We start from the raw sequence: 22340 nt of genomic DNA, 5'->3' as shown, positions 1-22340 counted from the left end.
CTTAAATGAGGGAGTGGAGATGAGTAGCAGGGGATAAGAGTGATCACAAGACTGCCTTCCCAACAGATTTGCTTAAAAAAAATCAGAAAATAGGCCAAAAAAGGTTGGTGTTTAGGTATTTCAGGATAAATTGGACTTTAACTGAAACCTGACTTGAACATCTCTGTTCCCAAAGGAATGAGATGGCAATGCCTAAGATTGGGAGAGGTGGACAAGGATCTACCTGGCATAAGCAGGTCTCACTCATGGGAGCCAGGAGATGAGGAAGAGGAGTTTGCAGGGGTGTTGGGGATTTTAGGCAGGTCTGATCAGGCCCCTCCCTTGGAACAAACCCTCCCTTCATTTGTGGCCCTAAGCATCAAGGATTACTTTAGAGGCAGGTCTTATCTTAAATAACAGAGACACAAACACATTATCTCTGAGCCCTTCTAGTTTATTTGATGAGAATAACAGGACTCCTATTACAGAAGATGACTAGGGATGGAGACAGACACTTGATTTGTTTCAACAAGTGTCCCAAGAATGATGGTGGCTGAAGTTTTCCTCTCCTTTACTCCTAGCATTTGGGAGCAGCTCTGGATCACCTACATGACAGTTGCCAGTAACCTTGGGCGCAGGGCCTCCTCTTGGAAGGGGTGGTAAACACAGAGCTGTCCCAGAGGGATGCTGGCTGAAGCTTTCTGTGTGAACACCTGGGGGAACCATGTTTGTCCACTGGTAGGAAGAGCCACAAAGTCCTTTCTGGAGATCTGATGAGACTGAGTCCCACTCTGAGGGAAGGCCATGTGGAGCCTCTTCTTGGGCATCTCAAGGAAACCATCTGTACCCATGGGTTGACCAAGCCAATGGTCTGGGGATGGGGACCATCTTGCACAAAATCAGTCTGCAAATCATCTGGAAGAGAAAGGCTTCTGACAATAATTTTAGCTTACTGGACTATGGGCTCCCTGGACTGGGAAACAATCCCCAAAGATGGATCTGGGGGAGGGGGAACTTGAGTCAAATCTATGAATGAGAACCTCAGCAGAGGATGGGAGATGTTCATCCAGAGCCTCTGATCCAGTACCATCAGTACTCCTCACTGAAAAATATGTGAGGCATCCCTAGGGATACAGTCTTCAATGGGACAGAGGGTTCTACGTGTGTGCATAGGGTGGGGTACAGCAGTCTGGCCTTCTGGGCTGGTCAGTGACCAGGTTTAAAACAAGCCTGGGCTCTGGCCTCCTCTCTAGAACTCCCTCAGTCACTGTGACCTGACTCCTATGTAACAAGGCCTGACACAGTAAAAATCCAAGACATCACTGGACAGTAATGTCAGCCTGAAGAGAGAGGCTCTGTGTATTTCATTTACTGACAATTATTATTTACCTATTTGTGAAACACAAACCAAACCAAGAATCCCTAGGGTTTGCTTACTACCATGCCAAGGACAAGCACACAAACTAGGACCAGCCTGGGCAGGGGGGTCTAAGAGGTTTCTATTTTCTCCGTCAGGGAAAGAGCTTCCAGCCCAGCAGGGAGTCTGACAGGACTAGACTCCCCGGGAAGTGGTGGGGTATTGGGGTGGAGGAGGTTGGGGAAGGTGGGTAATAGCTGGCAGATGACCTGACTGAGCTCAGCTCTGTCCTGCAAACCCTCAGAACACACTAAACTTGGAGGAAGAACAGAAGAAAGGCCTGCTTGGGTGAAAAGGGAAAGCCCTCTCATTGCACCCCACCAGGGACTCCAGAATTTCTTGAAAGCTAGAGTAGAGGTCAGAGTCTTGGGGATGACAATGATGTGCAGATCATGGCGGCTATCACAGGCAAAGTCTGGTAAAATATATTCCAACTGAAATATCTTTCCCTTTCCCTTTTGGTTCAGTCCTCTTTCTGATGGCAATTTGTACTACGGCATAGAATGTAGACAAAGGAAATATCTTGGAGTCTTCCTGTGTGGAGTTAAAAAAAAACCAGTAAAAAATAGAATCTACTGTTCCACCCAAAAAGAAATCAAAGGAGGATTTCTTTTTTGAAAGCCTCCTCCTTTGCCGTGACATCATGACCCCAAGCGTTCATGGATTTTTAGCAGGTAAGATCCACACTCCCAGATGGGAAGTCAGGTCATAATTACTGATGAAGCTCTGGAGAGAAAACCGGAGGCCAGGCTTGTTGAAGCCAAGGCAAGAACAAGCCCAGAAATCAGGGTTGCAACCTCTGCAAGGTTGCTTCTGCAAGCACCCCAGGAAACAATGTCCCTCAAAGCCTGTTAACTAGGATCTCTACAGAGCCTGATATATGCGGGCATTGTGCTAAATCCTTTACAAATATTGTCCCATTCAGCCCTCACAACAAGTGTGGGAGACGGGTGCTATGATTATCCCCTATTTACTAAGGAGGGAATAAAGTGAGTTTAAGTGAGTCCCACAGAGGCACCCAGCTACTACGTTTGGGACAAAGCTCAAACTCAGACCTTCTGGACGCCAGGTCCAGTACTGTACACTGGCACAGCAGGCTGGCACAGGTAGTTCTAGTTTTGATGATCAGAGATGCTCCTGAACAGCATGCTTCGGTGAGAAGAGAGTCACAAACACTGCCCTCCCAGGCACCCTTGCTGAAGCCAGTTCAAAGAATGTCTATACCGCTTTTCATCCAAGCAGTAGGTAAGTATGTAATGTCCCTTCACATCATCCAAGAAAGAGACTGCCTGGGTCTATACTGTTGGTTAAGAAGAAGACTTGCCTCTAACACAATCATGAATGCCAAGGATCGGAAAGAGGTGAGGATTTGTTACTGGGGAGGGCCCTCCTCTGTCCTCCTAAAACCCCCCCCAAGCAGCTGTTTCAGCAGCAACACCATCATCATCCTGTGGGCCCTGAGCTCTAGAGGTTGCACCAGCACTGTTCCCTGTTTGCTGCGGGATTCCTTCTATTATTTTCCATGATGTGGGCAATCCTCTTAATCAAAGGATTTGTTCTGTAAAACTTAGACTCAGTTAAAAAGACACACCCAAGGACCTAGAAGGCCACATGTGGCCTTGAAGCTGAAGCTTTCCCACCCCTAGCCTATGTCATTCAAACTCTTGCTTGGGCCACTCTGTCTCTGAGCACCACCAGGTGATACTGTCAGCCCATCCCTCTGGGAGTAGTGATGCTCAAGTCAGATTTCACATGGAGCCCAGGTCATCCTGGCATCCCTCACCAAAAACCCTCTTTTTTGGCTTTCTCTGATAAGGAGTTTTTTCCAATCAAATCCTCTTGGAAGGCAGTGATTGCAGGACCCTGTACAAAGACGTCAGAGCTGGGCTTTGAGGCTGTCTGAGAGTCATGGGGCCAGACTCTGCCTGAGAGCTTTGCCCCAAGGCAAGGGGGTAGGGAGGTCTCTGGTCACTCCCACATCCTGGATGCTGAAGGATGACCCATGCCATCACCCTTCACCAATCCCCAAATGACAGTAACCAGCCCTGGACCTGCAAGCCCTGTGCAGAGGGGACAGACAAGGTGATGGACCAGTGCAGTGGAGGGGAGCTGTGAGGGTCAGTGTTGTCAGCAGCAGGGTGGATGCTGGGGGGGCTGCTGAGGGGCAGAACCTTTGGGTCCCCTGCCACCTGCTCAGGTAGTCCTGTAGCTACTGTTGAGGGCAGCAGAGAAACCTCAGTGCCTGACACAACCCTGTGTTCTTTCCATTCATCTGGATTTCCATCTGCCAGGGTATCTCTTCATTCAATGCCCAGTATAGTTATTACTCTTGCCCATGACCAATGGAGAAGGCTATGGGCCATGCCCTCCACCTGAGCTCTCCATATTGCTGCAGAGCTGGTCAGCAGTGCAGTCCTTGGTGATGAGTTCTGAAGGGCATGCTAGCTCATCCTGCCCAGCACATTCCTGGTCTTCTCTGAAATAATGGCTGTGCTTCTTCCTTAGCACAGGGATCTTTTCTGGCCCTCTGTGGGAAATTGTATTTTAGTTTTGTAATGTCTTATATATGTCAGGTTATAACCAATACCTACGTTGACATGGAATGGACTAGTGAGGAATTCTTTATTATATTAATTTAACAAACAGGAACCAAAATGGTGGAATACAGACTGTGATCCAGCTGGAGTCTCCAAATATCCCCTCCAAATAACTTTAAAATAATGCCTCAAATCAAATTTTGGAGCAACAGAGCCAATAAAAGTTCAGAGGGAGACAGTTTTCAAGCCTAAGACAACCTAAAGAGTCTGCAGGAGGTCTGGAACACTTGAGTGGGCACAGTGACTATACCAGAAGCAGCAGCAGTTTCAGGAGCTTTCAGCCTAGAGATGGTAAGGGGGTTAGACAAGTGGTCAGAAAGAGATTACAAGGGACCCTTTCCTGAAACTGGGAACAGCTGGCACTGACTGGAAATTCTATTGCCCATAAGTAGTTCTGGGCCACTGGTGATAGGTCACAAGGGAGCAGGGGACCTGATCACAGTTCCAGGACCAAGAGGGAAGCTAGTACTTGTGGATGCGTGGGAGCAGGGGTCCTTCTTGGGTCACGACCACACTGCAGACTAGGAGAGCAAATGTTTGACTGAACTGGCCCCATAATATAGATAAAGATCACCGTCATCTTCCCTAATTCCCCTCCTTCTCTATTTAGGGAACCAAAGGGGATCTTTTCCCTGGAGGACCTTCTCTCCATGCCAGGCCTTTCTCTTGACCTTCTGCAAAGTGACTACATTCTGGGTGTTTGAAGGAGGTACTCCATTCTTCTCCCCATCCCTTTTCCTTCCAACTTTCCCAAATTCCTCCTCTTCCCAGGAAGTAACTCAGAGAGAATTCAGACCTGAGAGGTTGTTTCCAGGGTATAGTTTGTCTCTGACTCACAAGTCAGATGGAGGAGGTGTTCTCTGCCCTGGTCCTCAACCCCATCACCCAAAGTACAAGTGCATAGGCCAGTCATAGTTAGGGTATGGATAAGCATGGTTGGATTGGGCTGAATGACGGTAAGGATGGAGGAAGGTACAGGGTCATTTCCTGGCTTCCTTCTTCTTTCAGTTCACTCACCACCTTCTAGATCGCCCACATGTCCTTGGATGCTAGTGCCTTCTTTCCCTCTGAGATGGTTTCCCTTGGCATCTTTCCTACATTATCAATGTAGATAAATATTTTCATGTGGTCTTCTCCCACTAAACCCACTTCAGACTGTGAGCTTCCTGAGGGCAGGGACCAAGGTGTCTTTCCTGTATTCCCCTCTACTCGGTACAGGACCTGGCACAACATGGCTGCATACTAAATGACTACAGTCTCACCGGCTGGGTACCTATAGTAAAGGATCCATAGCACCCGGGATTCAGGGTGACCCTGTATTGCTCCTCATCCTACAGATATGCAATAGAATCCCCTTTATTTAGACCTTCAAATAAAGTTATTTAAAGGGCTCAGAGATATGTGTGTCTTTATTGAATGAATGAATGCATGAAGGAATTAATGAATGAATAAAGCATTTATTACGAACTTTCTACATTCTAAGAGTTATGCTAAGCACTCTGGACACAAAGACATGACCCACTGGATAGAGACAAAGACTTTCTTTTCTGGGTCTACAGTAGCTGAGCTGCAGATCCTATAGGAGCTGAGGCCAGGCTGCTTCTCTACAGGGGGTCCTTTCCCAGGGTGAGCTGCTCCTCCCAAAGCCCCTGAGCTGAATCCCACACTCTCTCCATCTGTACTTGTGGGGAGATAGTGAGCATGGTGGTAAGGATGGCCTGACTGTCCTGGTCTCCTTGGGGTCCCTTGCTGTTTCAGCTAGTGTTTCTTGCCTGGGCTGTGTGGCAGTTGGGTGGCAGTTAGCGAGGATGGTTGAGTCTTTCTCCACAGAGCTGGTTTTGGGGAAGATGTCAGTCAGGACTAGATCAGAAGCAGGACGAGTGGGCTGGGCTTGATGCAACTGCAAGGGGTCTTGTGCTATTATTATATGCCTGAGGGGTGTAGTTGGTCAGCAGCTACAGTTGGTGGAGTTGAGGAAGGTGAGCCACCTCTAAGCAATGATTTTTCCTCTCAATGATGGCTGTGAGTGCTGCAAAATAAGCAAGTCTGCTGGAATTCCTGTTGTTCCAAAAGGTCTAGTGCTCAGGGTCCCTGACTGACTGTGGTGAGAGATGGGACCTGGCCCTCCAGCAGGTAGAGATGCTCAAGTTCAGAATGATGGGAGGCTTTGTTACCAGAGTTAGCTTGGTGCCACCTGGCCTGATCCCCCAACAGCGTTGCATCACCAGCAGCAGGAATCCCCTGAGCTCCCTTTCTCCCCAACAGCTGCCAGATGTTAGCCCAGCACTGTTTCCATTGGGAAACTGGTTCTGTTTACTGTATTTTTGAGGACAGCCACCTGACATTTCTATCCCATCTGAAAAGAAAAATGGTATTTGCTGCCACAGCAAAAACTGGAGGATAGCTCATGCCATTCCCCTTTACTACACCCTAAATAGACATGGACATGCTGAGCAGTTACACATAAAATGGTGAATGGTCAATCCAGAGGAGAGGAGATAGTAAAAGTCAGTGATGACATTTTCAGTGCATGTGCTGTGGCTACTTAAGGATAACCTGTGGTCAGTCAGTTAACACACATTTATTACATGCCTACTATGTGCCAGGCACTGTGCTTTACTCTCAGGATACAAAGAAAAACCAAAGGCAGTCCCTGCTTTCCAAGGGCTCATATTCTAATGAGGAGACAATATGCTATCAACTATATACAAACAATAAATATAAAATATAAATTGGAATTAATCAACCAAAAGGTGCAACTACAATTGAGAGGGATGGGAAAAGGTTTTTTTTTCTATTTTAACATGGGATTTTTCACTGAGACATCAAGTAAAGCCAGGGAAACTAGGAGGCAGAAGATGAAAGTGAGCTTTCTAGGTATGTGGGACAGCCAGTAGAACTGCCAGGATCTGGGAGATGGAGCAGCAGGAAAGGCAGCGTAGTTGGACAGCAGAGTACATGAGGAATAGCCCAGGGGAAAATGACCGGAAAGGCAGGGAAAGATCATGTTATGGAAGATTTTAAACATGAAAAAGAGGATTTTCTCTTTGATCTTGGAGGTGACAAGGAACCACGGAAGTTTACTGAGGCATCAATGACAAGGACAGCGCTGTGCCTTAAGAAAATCATCCTGACAGCTGAAAGGAGGATGGAGTGGATTGTAGAAATGCTTGTAGCAGGCCTAACAACTATGAGGTTAATGCAGTAAGTGCAGGGATCTTGCTTGAAAGCAGACTGCTTTCAAGAGAAACAACATGTATATGGATTATTAAATAAAAACAATTACAGAATAAAAACAAAGTAACAAAAAAAAAAAAAAACAAGGGAGAGCATGTACAAACCAGGGGGGCAGGGGATTTGGATGAAGACACATAAATTCAAGGTTTTATAAAATTCTAGACTTTTTTTAATTATCTAGCTCAACTCTTATCCCTTTTCTCTCTGTCCAAACCTGTGATAGGCTCAGCTTGGAAACTGTCTCCCCTTATGGAAACAGACAACTGGTCTGAAATGGTATAGTGAGGTTAAATGACTTGATGAAGGTCTCATATGCAGTGTTAGTATTGGGTCTTAAACCCAAGTCTTCCCATCCAAAGCCAGGAGCCTTTGATCTTCTATAGCCAGTGGTGTCAAACTCAAATAGATGGGTTACTGATCCTTACATAAGAATCCCAGTGGGCCACATACTGACTTACAAAACCACAAATTAACAGTATCTGTGTCATAATGTGTTTTTATCTACTTCATTAAACACTTCCCCATTACCTTTTAATTGGCTTGGGCCACTCATAAGTTTGAACCAGCCTTGGGTATGATGCCTCTGTCTAATACCACATTGCCTCCAGCATCCCATAGATACTCAAATATGAAGCTGAGTCTATAGCTTTCCATAATCACTTGGGCACCACTGACTAGAAAGCTTTATACAGTACAATTCACTCACTGACTTCTGCTGATCAGGGGTCAGACTTTCCAATTCAGGCCAAAAGGTTTTCTGGCTGTTGTAGACACTGGCAGGATACATTCTCAATCTCATTTAAGAAAATACACTGGTTGAGGTATTAGGTGTATTATTTAGTTTCAGAATTCTTTTATCGCCAGTAAGAAATAAGAGGTTTGCAGGAGGGAAAAAAGTATGGAGGCCAAAGTACAACACAAAAATAATTGATGAGTTACAAAAAAAAAGAATTAGCTCTTTGTGAATAGAATTCAGGGAAAGGACAAGGACCAGGATTCCTGAGTCAATTTCCACATTTAGTATGGTTTTTAAAAAATATTATGTCAGTACATTCATTGGCAAAGCAGATTAAATAATTCCACTATGGAAAGCAAAACTCAGACCATGTATACATGCATGATGAGGAAAATTTAAAAAAAAACCTTTTTAGTTTTCAAAAACCAAATTTAACAGACTGTCATAATTAACTTACCATAATGAAATGCTTTCTCAGGGTTATGACAATACATAACTACATGTTGCCTTTAGCATGAAAAGAAACTCAATACCATTAATCTTAATATTTTCCTCTAACATCCTGTAATCTTACAGCAAAGGCTCAAATTAGCCAAACTTCCACGAACTTCTCAGGAAGAAAAATTTCAGAACAGGTATGTAAAAACATACCATGCAATGCTTTACTGAGAATGGATTCCATAAGAAGATGAAATCTGGTTCCTTTTCAGAACACATTTCAAAATCAATGGGAAATGCTGAAATCCTTTCCCAAATGGTCAATTTCAAATTTTTAAAAATGCCACCACGATGACTGAGGGATCTGAGCCAGGATGACATTTCTTTGGTTCTAGGTACTTTAATGTTCAGTAAAAGGCTCCACTAGCATAGGGAAGGAAGAGAAGTAAAAGAAAGAGAAGAGAAATAAAAGAAAGAGAAGAGAAAGTGGTAGGTCAGCGAGAAAGAAGAAAAGGAAATGTCTTTTACATAGTAGACACTGGAAAAAAAATTTGTTCAATTGAATTGTACAACAAGTGCTGATAGAGAAGGCTTGCCCTGTAGGAGGTCACAAAGCTAGTTAGTGGCAGAGCTGCGTCAAGAACTCATATCATCTCCTGACCTCCAGACCATTGTCCTGGTCCAGTCTCTCAGTTCTGTGAGTATGAAGCTTACCTGAGAATGAACTGGCTAACACTCTCTTAATTCCCATGAGATTGTTTTGTACCAGAAAAGCAAAGCAAAATAGCTGGGAAGGTTAAATAATATGACACAGATCCATTCACATACACTCAATGTGACTGCGGTCCTGCTCTCTCCATATCCTAGCCCTACCCCCTACTTTTCCATCTTTCCCATAGAGACTACTGTGGGCTCAGAACTACATCAGTTACATATAACATCTCTCAGGGCTTATAATCACAGAATCATATTGCCTTGGGATATAATAAACTCTGGAAATGTTCAAGTGGAGGGAGGCGAGATGATCACTTTTTATGGGTGTTTTAAGTCAGGTATAGGTTGGACTATGTGGCCACTTCCTACAATAAGATTATGTGATTCCAAAAGGCACAAATACTTCTGAAGGGGATTCAGGGTTCAAGGTGCAGGTTCAGGTGCTGTAGAAGGGATATGTCAGAGAGTTAGATGTAGTCCATAAAAATGAGTTCAATGATGCTTTACCATGGGCAATCAGCACTAGAACTTTGAAAAAAATGAGAAAAAAATGGAAGCAGACAACGATGACTGTCCAGTGTCCAAGACTGCCAAGGAAGCTGCCCTTTTTCAATTTTATCTATGTCTAAGACTTGGCTAACATTGATTATTAGCACCACTGCCACCTCTTGATTAGCTATTTTTATAAAAGCCAAAGTGAAATCTTTTCCATATCAGTAAGATACTTGATTGCTACTTCTTAACCACATTCACTAGACCTCCAACAAGTAAAAGCTCTCTTGAGTAGGGTCTTCCTGACTCAGCTAACCCCTTGTTTCCAAGGACCCCCTTGGAAAATGAGGTTTATGTAAAATCAAATGCCCTGAGATTTTCATCCTACCTAGCTCTTTCTGGAAAGGCCTGACTGTAGCCATGTATCATAAGCATTGATATTAACTAAAGATAAGCTACTTCTGTATAACGCAAAATATCATCCAGGCTAAATGACCGAGAGGGAAAAATACATTTAATAATTTCTAGTGACTGAGAAGGAGCAATAATTTGTTTCCATATTAAATGCTAAAATACTCCCATATACAACTTAAAAGTAGATTTCTTATAAAGTGAATTCCTTCAGTAGGTAGAAAGATCAGGCAGATGAAGAATCTACCAAAGCATAATCACAGCTTTAGCAAAGCAAATAAAATTAATATTCTTTGCATCTAAGTGCTAATAGAGTGGATGGTTGAAGGTTACTTTTAAACACCTATTGCTACAATGGATGGGAAATATTCATTTGAATCACAGGAAACGGAGCAGAAAATATCATAGGTGTAGATAGTCTTGAATCAACATTATCCCACTGGGGCAAAGCCTGTGGGTAATGTCAAACTTTGTAGGAGACAGAAGGAATTAAATAGGGTTTGAAACAATAATCATTAAGTAAAACCTCATATCCATTTAAGAGAGTTATTAGGCAATGAAAGCTCTTTACTTCCCAATCTCGTTCCATAAAGATGAGACTGAATGGAAATACAGTCGATCCCCATTATTCACGAATTCCATATTTGCAAATCTGCCTACTTACTAAAAGGCATTTATAGTCCCCAAATCAAAACTCCCAGACACTGTGCCTGCCTCACATTCAAACTACTAGCTAAAGTCAAAGAAGCCTTATTGTTTCAGGTCTCATACTGTAAACAAGTGTCTTTTTTGCAGTCTGCTTAATGCCACGTATTTCACACATTTGTGCTTTTTGTTTGTGCTTCTGCTGTCTAAAATGGTTCCCAAACGCAGCGCTGAAGTTCTATCTAGTAAGCCTAAGAAGCTTGGGATGTGCCCTACAGATACTTTATGTTAGATAAGTGCCACTCAGGTATGAGTCATAGGGCTGTTGGCCATGAGTTCAATGTCAACCAATCAACAATATGATATACCCAGAAAAAGGAAGAGGAAATTCGCATATAATAAGTTATTTATAATAAATATATTTAATAGGGTATCTTTAAAGAGAAACACGAGCAACTAGGTGGTACAGTGGGTAGAGTGCTGGGCCTGGAGTCAGTAAGACTCATCTTTGTGAGTTCAAGTCTGGCCTCAGATACTTAGAAGCTGTGTGACCCTGGGCAAGTCATTTCACCCTGTTTGCCTCAGTTTCTTAATCTATAAAATTAGTTGGGGAAAGAAATGGCAACCACTTCAGCATCTCTGCCAAGTAAACCCCAAACGGAAGTCATCAAGAGTTAGACATGACTGAACAACAACAAACAGAAACACCCATAAAACAAAATTGTATTGATTGCCTTATGAAAATATGACCAGACATTTGCAATAACCTAACTCTTTATTTTTGTTCAGATCAATGCTTTAGTGCTCTGTAATTTAGTGTTCACAGCAACTTAATAAAATATAACTATGGCAAACGATGAGAATAGACTGCAAATCCTGTTCACAGCGACAAAATTGGACAATGTATAAGCTTTTTTTTTTTAAAAGTTTTAAGCTGTGCATTTATTGCATTATAATTTCTAGATGTTTCAATTAGATCTAGTAGTCAATTAAACACTAAACATTGTATTGACTAACTATGAAAACCTGTCTTTTTCATCCCAATTCAACTGAATATCAACCACAAAGACATTAAGTACAAATTGTGAAAAATGCTCCATACAAACTTATCAAATATCAAGGAAGTGGGGAATCTTCCCAGAAATTCCCAGAGAACCCTGATAAGCCATAATCTTCAGTAAGTATCTTTATGTGTCTGGTCAAGTGTTTCAGAATAAGAAGACGAAAGGGGATGATAGCAAGCAAAAGAAATAAACAGCTCCCTGGCTTCTCCTTCCACTTAAACAGCTTTTCTACAGAAACTCAGAGCTCCCTCAGTTGGGAAGTACCGGCCTGAGTTGATTTAGAGAGGGAGATTATAGGTCAAGGAAACTCTACTAGGTCCACAGTGTCATAAATCTCATTCCAAGGAAACCAAAGCCTACCCAGGGATGGAGTGTGGGTTCAATATGTCTACAGGAAGCACACGTGGTGGAGTTCCATAAAACTTTTTTTTCTGGCCTAGTCTTGGCCAACAAACTATTTCCTAATCAAGATATTATCTCTGACCCAGTATCCTCTCTCCCTTCTATACTGCCTCTTCTCAGAAACACCATATTTTCAGAAACTTTTACACTTGGGACATTCCAGGCAAGAAACTTCCAGAATCCTAGGTGATTAGCAACTCTCCAGGGGACCTAGGACCTCAGGGGTACGAAACCAATGAGACTCACTGGACAATCCTCCTCCTCACCCCATACACACACACACACACACACACACACACACACACACACACACTCACACATCTTAACAGAAAACACACATTCCTATAGAACACCTGAGTTACTCCGATCCCAGCACAGTCATGGCCAGGGAAGTCCTTGATCTGCCCTACATCATGGACTCAGGAGCTCTAGGCCTTCTTGGTTTCTCTTCTCAAAGCCTAGAACTACATGGGCATACCTGGCACCAACCAGTTTTTGAGGGATTCTTTTGGAGCTGGTCTGGTGTCAGAAATTTTTAGATTTCATACTAAAAACAATTTTCCCACAAAATAGCAGCTCCTAAAGATGGAACTATGAAGCATCTAACCTCATATTTTTTTCCTAGCTCTTTTACAAAGTAATTGGATTTCTTGGCCTGATATTTCCCAAGAGTGTAGATACAAGAGTATGAAAAACACTGATGTCTTACCTTTTGAAGGATCTTCTTTAATTAAAGGAACTTTGTATTCTTAGGATTGTTGGCTAGAGTGAGGCCCAGATTTTCAGCTGATCAGAGCTGAGGCCCTACCTGAAGAGAGACAGAAAGAAAATGAAGTTAAGTACACAAGTGGTGTCAGATTCATTGTGAGTTATAGCAGCCACACTCCTGCTGAGGAAAGACATCAGACTATGTTTTCTCTTGTTGGCAAAATGGCAGCCAGTAACTTCCTTTCCCGACCATAGCCTTTTCATGTTTGGTAATTCCCCTGAAGTGCTAGCAAAAGAGTCTCCCACATAATGCTGACTGATGGCAGTGCCCAGAGCCATCACCAGCAACTTTGGCACCAAAGAATGCAGCAGAAAAGCCACCCCTGCTTCAACTTTTTAAAACCAAGACCCCAAGGCAGGAGACAGACATCACAGGATACTATTCATGGCAGAGGTCACAACTGGAGAAAGGAAGATGGCCCCCTGATGGTTTCCTATTTGTATGCTTCATTCTTGCTCAGTTTCTTCTGCTTTTGGAAAGAACAAGTATTGCAAAGGCCCTGTGAATTTCAGCATTCTGGTTGGGTCTTCATACCACAGTGAGAGGAACATGGTGGCACATACTGCTTTGAAAACTGAGGGTTCCATTTAAAGGGGATTGAATGTATATTTTCCTGTTGAGATGGAATGGAAGTAAAACAATGACACTCTCCTGGCCAGGGAAGGAAGCCCTGTTCCCAGTCCCCCCAGTAAGGCATTTCCTTTCCACTTGAATTCCATGCACACCATGTGGATTTGATTAGAAAAGAGCTTCCCAACCCCCAGCTCATGACAAACTTTTCTGCCCAAGGTCCTTACTTCTCAAATTAGCCAAATTTACATGAAGTACATGAAGTCAATATAGACAAATGGTAGAGTGGTGAACTTGGAGTCAGGACAACCTGTGTCCAAGTACTGTCTGATACTCACTATCTGTGTGAGACTAGAAGAGGCATAGAACTGAAAATCTGCATCGGTGGAAGGAGTTTCCACATTGGAAATTCCCTACAATGAAGTGAGGGCCGGGACTGAACCAACAAAAAGGAATAAAGTCAAAACTAGGACCTGCTTTTCCCCACATCTTTCTCCTTACACTACCCACTCCTCCTGTCCAGCTCCCCAGTCCGGCCTCTCAGCTCCCAGCCTGAGTTTTGTACAGAGATTTTAGAAGGTGGACCAGTTTATAAAAGAAAATGTATGTCATTTACTCTCCCACAGTTCAGCTAGGCACATACTCTACCTTTCCCCTGAGGTTGTTTTGCATTTGCTCTTTATATATTTTTATATTTACTGACCTCCTCCCAATAGAATGCTTCCATAAGGTGAGGGACTGGCATTTTTTGTCTCTGTATACCCAGTATCTACCACATAGTAGGTGCTTCATAAATGCTTTTTGAATCAAAGTCCAATGAAGCTTTGAATTAGATGGTGTCTAGGGTTTCTTTGAGCTCTCATGTTCCAAGTCTTAGACTCAGGACTCCCTAAGGAAAACTTGGATTTTCTATACCTAGCCCATGGAATGGACCAAAGATGAGGAATTCCTACCATTCCTACACAGTGGGTGTTGCCTTGCCCTCCATCTCTAACTTGAAAGATTCCCTCTTGGGGCTGAAAGAACCCGCCTCCTCCAGTGGTCCTCCAAAGTATACCATTTGGTCACAGGGTTTGTACAATTTATTGGAATGAGAAAAACTAAATAAAATATTGAGCACTGTTTATCCAAATCTGACCAATTAAGCTTGACTCCATGCTGTCTACCTCCAGAAAGAGAACTGATGGACTCTGTGTGTAGACTGAAGCATTTTTTTCTTTCTTTTTCTTTCTTCTCTAGTTTTGCAACATGGCAAATATGCAAATGTGTTTTGCATGCCTTCATATGTCTAGTAGGTATTATATTTTTTGCTCTCTCAATGAGTGGAACATAGGGTGAAGGGAAAGAATTTGGAACAGAAAATAAAAATTAAAAAAAAATTAAAACTATAAAAAAGGCTTAACCCACCTCCTTCCTCCAAACCCTCAGGTCACATCTATCTAGCACAGTAGCATGTCACAAGTGCCTCAGCTGGAGCTTCTTGGTCCCCATCCCCTGCTCTTTGAATCAGCTACTATATGACCACTCCCTAGACCTGTTCATCTCCATACATGAGCCAGCAGGCCCCAGGTGTCCTCATCCAACCATGGTCCTTACCAGCTGTCTGGGTATCCCTCTGCTGCAGGCCCTCCTGTCCTGCTCTACCCCAAAGAATAGACGATTAGAGACTGACAGCACTTGTAAGTTCTAGCTTTTAACAATTAGGGAAGAGTTATCCAATTCACCATCAAAAATGATGAATACAAGGAATCCTGAGAAACCCAAGAAGCTTGTAGAAACCAGTGAAGTAAAAGGAACAGAATGACACAGGCAATGATGCTAATAACATAAATTAAAAAGCAGGTTAAAAAGCCAAACTCTTGAGGGATTAGAAGGACAAACCTTGGCCCCAGACATAATAAATTGTACTTTTCCTTTCCCAAAAGAGGTGAGGGACTATAGGTACAGAATAAGGCATGTACTATCAGACATGGTCACTATGTCAGTTGGTTTGCTCAAAAGATTTTCTTTCTTCATTTTATATATGTAGGGGTAAAGAAAAAGAATATGTAGGAATGAATGTAATCTAAAAGCAAAAAGTTATCAAGAAAAGAAATTTTTAAAAATTAAAAACCCCTCTTGTCCTCCTGGCTGGCAGTGTTAGGGCAAGTCCCTCATTGATTAAAAAGGCCTCATCTCTGGCCTTCCCATTTCATAGGACTTTCAGAGGTATGTAAGACAAGCACACTGTCACTGGATGGACCAAACAGGATGGACATAACATTTAGGATAACACCTTGTACCTAGTAGAACCTCAATGAATATTAGCTGATCTTCTGTGGAATATAAGCCATCCTCGAGGAGAATTTCTTTGGGAAACTATCTAGGCCCAATTTTATGATGGCTCAAATCTTTCGCATGAAACTAGTTTTTATAAAGATACTATCAGAAGCTGCTTGTGATAAAATCTCTGATGATTTCCAGGGTCTGAATTTTTAAATTTGATCCCTCTATGAAGTGTTATTTGAGGGCAATATTGTTTTTATGGATCTAGAGGGACTTTTCAAAGAGAAAGAACACATGAGAAAATGGTTGATGGCAGACCATCACACAACTTTCCCAAATCAATCAATGAATGGGGCTAAAGCTGGCTAGAGGATGTTGCTGTTTGCACCTAACTATGATCCTTTATTTGTGTCTATGGTGAGCTGACAGACACATGTTGAGTTTGTGCATGAAAAGTGTCTTATTTTTATGACTTGCTGTTATGTTGATGTTTATAAGAGCCCTTCAAGTTTCTATAAATGTGATTGATAAGGAAAGTTTGTTAGATGGAGTTTGGCAACTTAAGTAGATGCAATAAAGAAAACCTTTCAGGAATAGGCCAGGTTAGCCACAGTTGACTCTTCAGGACTCCACACTTGGACCAAAGATACCCCTGCAAAGAAATGGAGTTGACCTCAAAATGCCAGCTGATGGTTGAAAATACAACTCTGCTTTTGTTACAAGGGAATGTCTGCACTGGATGAGTCTCACATTGAGCAGACAGAAGCCAAGACTGTTAAAGAAAGAATGCTTCGGTGATTCCACCCCACCCCCACCCCCACTGACTTCCCCCGTTGGAGCTGCAGCAGTGCCAATAAATCATAGCCTGGTGATCAGACTGCCCTGGGTTTGATTTAAGCCTGCCCTTAGGGCCCATGAACTGACACGCAGAAGGCAACATTAAAGCTCAGCCCCCTCAAATCATAGAGTGTTGGGAAAAAAAGCCTCGAAGCCTACCTCTATTAAAAATCCTAAATTTACACTAATCAGAGTGAGATCATAAGCATATATATGGTTTTGTGTGTATATAACTATATGTGTATTTACACACATACACACACACACACACAAATGATTCTTAATGGCAGCTAAATGGCACTGCAGTGGATACAGAGACTGGCCTAGGGTCATTATCTTCCAAGTTCAAATCTGGCCCCAGATGCTTATTAACTTTGTGACCCTGGGTAAGGTACTGCACCCTTTTTACCTCAGTTTCCTCATTTGTAAAATAAGCTGGAAAAGGAAATTGCAAACTGCTCCAGCTTCTCTGTCAAGGAAACCCCAAATGGGGTCATGAAGAGTCTAATCTACATATCCAGGTCTAATTTCTTCCCATTATCTACTGCTTCTTGGACATCTCAAACTGGATGTTTCATAAACATATTAAATTCCACACATCCAAAACAGAACTCATTATCTTTCCCTTCAAATATCTCTTTCTTTCTAGTACTGACATCTTTTCATAGTCAATGTGGTTTACACCTGAAAAGTTGGACTCAATTTCACTTTCCTCCCATCTTCATAATAATCAGTTACTAAATCTTGTCACTTGTACTTGTACAACATCTCTTCTATCCATTCCCTTCGCTTCCCTTCTTTATACCCCCATCACCTTTCACTTTGACTATTAGAATGACCTCCTAATCAGTTTTCTGGATTCCAAATTCCTCTCTTTCTAATCCATCCTGTATCCATGGGCTACACCAAGGTGTTGTTTCCTGCCCTCTCCTCATGTCTGCCTCTACCACATCCATAGGAATTCATAGCAATTGTCTCTAGTCTACTGGTGCTTAGAACAAATAGCTGCAAGATGTTTCCAAAAGCCTTACCCTGATCATGTGAAACCCAATGACTGCTTGCTTGGGCCAGCAATTAGGTCATAAACTCTTGTGTGGGACCTCAAGCCAGATTTCCCCAATTTTCCAGGATAATGTCAGAACACAAGGAGTCTTGAAATGCCTGATTAGTTTTCCAAAATAGAGCTGTCCAATCATAATTACTAACTGGCTTTCCTAGTTGACATCTTTGAGGGTAATGGTTTTTGAGGGATGAAGAATTATGTTTGGAGAAGTGTATACTACTTAACCACACTATAATTCTCCTTGTTGGTTTATAGGCAAAGATTATGTTTTGCTGGATTGTGTAATATATTGGAAATTAGTTCTTGTGATCTCCCACCAAAAGAAGAATTTCTTCCTGGGCAAATCAGCATTCTGCCCAATATGATTCTTCCATGTGGCCTTCTGGGAAGGATTTCCTGGAGGAAGCAGTAGGAGCCTCTTCCTAATCATAATACTCTCAGTCAGGCAGGGATACTCTCACATATACTTGGACAGAATTGACAAGAGGACACTGGATCATTTGTGTTCCGTGGCAAAGAAATTACATGTGTCACTGACAAAGTTATCATGATGTATGCATTCAATTCAGGGGTCCTCTAAGTTGGGGGAGCCCAGTGGAGTAGTCCCACAGTTAGGTAAGAGTGATATAATGCGAAGCAGTAAGGAATGTGGCTGACAGATAAAAGAGAAAATCGATAGAAGAGCCCAGTCTCCTGAGTTTTGCTTTGTCTCTGTGCCTTTTCCCCCATTTACTCACTACTACAGGGCAAAAGAAGAGATTTGAGGTTTATAAACTAGGAAGCCCAAGTCCCAGGATTGTTTCGTAGTTATTAGACAAATTTCAACTATGTAGTATATAGTTGAGCCTTCCAGGATTAAAATTCTGAGGCGTTGGGAATGTTCAGTATAATCCAAAACTGGATTACATGTACCAGGCCCGGTGACTAGGAAGAATGGTCCTAAGAAACGACAGACAGTGGCATGAAGGCACTAGCCTGCACTTTGTTCTAAATACTCTGACCTGTGGGTCTAAGGATCTCCTAAAGAGATGAGAGGACTCATCACCAAATCCACAAGGCCCTTCAGTTCTCTCCATAAAATAGAAAGTCTTTCATGGGGAAAACTTTCACTGGACTGAGGCAAAGACTTCTGTGTTTTCTAAAAGAACATTGCCAAGAAAAACCTGTGGCTTTTAAATTAAAAGAATATTATGACACTCACGCTTTCTGTTAGGTGGAAGAAGCCTATGACTTTAGCTGAAGCAAAAGCTGGAGGCTTTTGGAGGCATCCAGCTGAGCAGCAGGCAGCAGAACTTCCAACTGAGAGTCTGTATGGATAAGAAGGGACTAAAAGAGCAGTATCCAGTGGAGCACCCAACAGAAATGATGCATCAGTTAGCTGAGCCAAATCTGGGCCGAATGTGTGATGGAGTAGAACTGTTAGGTAGATAACACAAGACCAGCAGAAAGGAAGTGTGGTGGAAGTAGCACAAGGATGGCCCTGCAATGCTGCAATGATGACGTGGCCTCCATACAGATGCCTTGGCCCCATGCTTTCCTCTCCATGTGTGAGCCCTGGTCACATGTGTTCTTGGCATGTGTGGCCCTCCAAAGCTTAGCTCAGTGCCTGGAATATGTGCTTAATAAATATTTATTTCCTAACTTCATGCATGTGTGTTCACTCTTCCATCAAAATGTTGGGTGCATTTGTGGAAGACCACGTCTCAGGTTTAGAGGGGAAATATTTTGTTACTACTTTTTCTTTCTATACCTTTGCTTTGAACCAAATGTGTCCTTTCACTGACTGTTAAGATAAATACACTGGTAGGGGCTCGTGAGTTATCATTTTAGGGGGTGCAGACTCACAGAATACTTTGAATCTATTCTCTGTTGGGGGGGAGGAGGGATGCCACCAGGTGCTACAACTAGAATGAGCATAATTAAAATAACTATATAACTACTTGGGACATCTAGGTTGTGCAGTGGATAGAATGTCTAGCCTGGTGTCAGAAAGACCCATCTCCACGAGCTCAAATCAATCCTCAGATACTTACTATCTGTGTGACCCTGGGCAAGTCACTTAACCCTGTTTGCTGCAGTTTTCTCAATAAACAAGCTGGAGAAGGAAATGGCAAACCACTCCAGTATCTTTGCCAAGAAAACCCCAAATGCACTCACAGAGAGCCAGACATGACTGAACTACAATATATAACTAGTTGACCACAAAGGCCTTATTGGAATTTAGGCATTCTTTACAAAACTGGATCATTAGTTATTCTCTAAATATAATGCTCCAATCTCCTGACTATGCATCTGTACAAGCCATTCCCTTAAAGTCTGGAAGTACTGGACACATCTTTTTCTGAGAAGCCTCACTGTCTCAAATCATACTCTACCCATTTTAAGCCTTCCCTGATCCTCCTTGGTGTTCACTCTTTCTCTTTGAACTTCCTAGTATTAAACCTATTTCCGTGCTGCTTTTGGCAGACTGAGCTCCTTGAGGGTTGGGCCTGTCGCATTTTGCTATTTGTGTTCCAAGTATTTAACAGAAGGTCCCTCACAAAGTAAGTGCCTGAATGATTTTTTACCTACCATCTTTGGTCATCTGGGCAGGTGGTATCTACCTTGCCACTAGCTTTCCAAAAGTCATGTGTGCCCGAATAAAAACTACTTATCCATGTTTTAGTCCCTAGCCCCAGCCTTTAGAGCAGAGAGGCTTTGGAGGGTCACACTGTCATATGCACTTCAGAACTGTCTCTTCTAAAGTTCTGGGAAGGGTTGAGAACTATCCCCATTGAATCCCTTTCTGTCACTAGCAACTCCTCCCATCCTTTATTCCTCTATATCTTGGAGACAACTAACATTTATTAATGACATTTTTCCCTGCTTAGGAAGTTACAATGACTCCCTGCTGTCTCATACAAAGTTCTATCTCTAATACTGAATGTCTCACACAATCTGGTTCAACTTGCTTTCCAGATACCCACTCCATCCCCCAAGCATTTCAAACTTTGCTACACACTCTCACCACATACCATCTCTCACCTCCAGGCCTTTACACAGGCTTTTTGCTGGCTTTGTTTTACATAGAACTCTAGGTTTCCCCAGGAAGTAGAATATAAGATCCTCAAGGATCTTTCCTAGCAGGAAAGCTGACCTCTGAGGCATAAAGACTTGAGTTCAAGCCCCAAACTCAGATATCCTGGCTATAAGATCCTAGGCAAATCATAATCTCTCCATGCTCCAGGTCAACCTTCTTTAGCAGAGGAAATTCCTCGTTAGGAGCTCTCTAGGCCAATGAAATTAAAGTCTGGTCCCTAACCCCTATCCCCTTTCCCTATGCCCAATGTCTGACACATAGTAGGCATTTGGTACATGACTTGACATGACTTGAACTGAATTCAGGATTAGATGAAGAAAGAGAAGGAATTTGTTCATGCACCCATTTAGGTGGTAAATGTACTCCACAGAGCTGGGCCTGACTTCTCTGAGCTCCTACCTCTTAATTTTGCATCTCTAAGGCAATTATATACTTTTTATTATCCTTCTTAATGTTTGTTACCTATGTATACGTCCTATTCTTTTACTAGATTATAAGCTCCACAGGCATAGAGACTGGGTCCTTTTCAAATTTTGCATCTTCCCCCTTCCAAGATCTTGAATAGAGCTGAATAAATGTTTCCCAAATCAAATCCCCAAACCACATAACAGTCAGAGTAATGTCCAAGCCAGGACTAGCATCATGTTTCCTAAGTCCCAGTGCGATCTTGCCATCATATCCCAAACAACACCCTGAATGTCTCTAATTCATTGATGTGTTACTTAGAGTCACTAGGTTCAAGAAAATTGTGTGGGAAAGGTTATTGTGGAGTGGTCACTTAGAAGCTGTGCAGAGCAAATCCCAAGATCATTTTGCATAGAAAGAACAGATACTTTCACGTGAATGCCTGAAAGCAGAAGAAATGACAGCCATTAACAAATGGTCTCAAGAATAAAAAGGAAGAAGTTAAACCAAAAAGTTTCCAGAGCAGAGGAAAGTACCAGCTAATGTTAAACACACCCACACCCATACCCACCCATTCCCCTCAAGAATCATGGAAAAATGAATGAACGAACATTGTCTTTACTGAATGGCTTCTTCTTTCATCCACTAGTATTTTTGCTCCAGAAAACAATTCATGTGGATTTCTAAGGGATGTGATACAGCATAACTAATAATATAGACAGAAAAAGTACTGTGTTTGTGAAGCAGGCCAGAAGGAGAGCACAGTAACTGGGCCTTTTCAACAAGAGGTGTCCCCAACGGCCCAGAGAGCTTGTGTAGTGGAATTTGTTTTCCCAGGCCTTTGGGGTCTTCCCCTCCTTCAGGCCCATGAGAATTAATTCACCTTCCACACTTGACCTAACACAACTGCTTTCCCCAGCTTGGATATCAAATCTTTAGCAGATATATCTGATACAAAAATGGTTGTTTCCATCAGTCTACTGTTTCCCTTCTTATCCTACTGGTTTTGTTCATGCAACAGCTTTTCGGTTTCATTTAAATGAAATTATGCTTTTTTACCTTTTGTGATAACCTTTATCCTTCATTTACTGAAGAATTTAGCCATATAATCAAGTGTTTGATAATCTTGAAAAATAAAGGAGCAAAGAAACTTGAAAACAGTTTGGCAGAAATTGGGCTTGGACCAATACTTTACAACACATTCTATGATACATTCTAAA

General features: G+C 42.5%; 1 long non-coding RNA gene across 2 annotated transcripts in view; it reads right to left on the bottom strand.

The window, feature by feature from the left end:
- Positions 1–412: 412 nt before the first annotated feature.
- The window catches only part of LOC140515554 (uncharacterized), a 168681-nt gene continuing 146753 nt past the window's right edge, over positions 413–22340 (bottom strand). For both annotated transcript variants that reach the window (XR_011971084.1, XR_011971083.1), the window contains 2 exons: positions 12842–12940; positions 413–894 (listed from right to left, as the gene is read on the bottom strand). This is a non-coding gene — a long non-coding RNA (uncharacterized lncRNA). The remainder of the gene's footprint in view (positions 895–12841; positions 12941–22340) is intronic.

The sequence above is a fragment of the Notamacropus eugenii genome, chromosome X (assembly GCF_028372415.1).
Source record: "Notamacropus eugenii isolate mMacEug1 chromosome X, mMacEug1.pri_v2, whole genome shotgun sequence".
NCBI lineage: Eukaryota > Metazoa > Chordata > Mammalia > Diprotodontia > Macropodidae > Notamacropus > Notamacropus eugenii.
The sequence above is the reverse complement of the archived record's forward strand: the minus strand, read 5'-3'. Positions and strand labels throughout refer to the sequence as shown.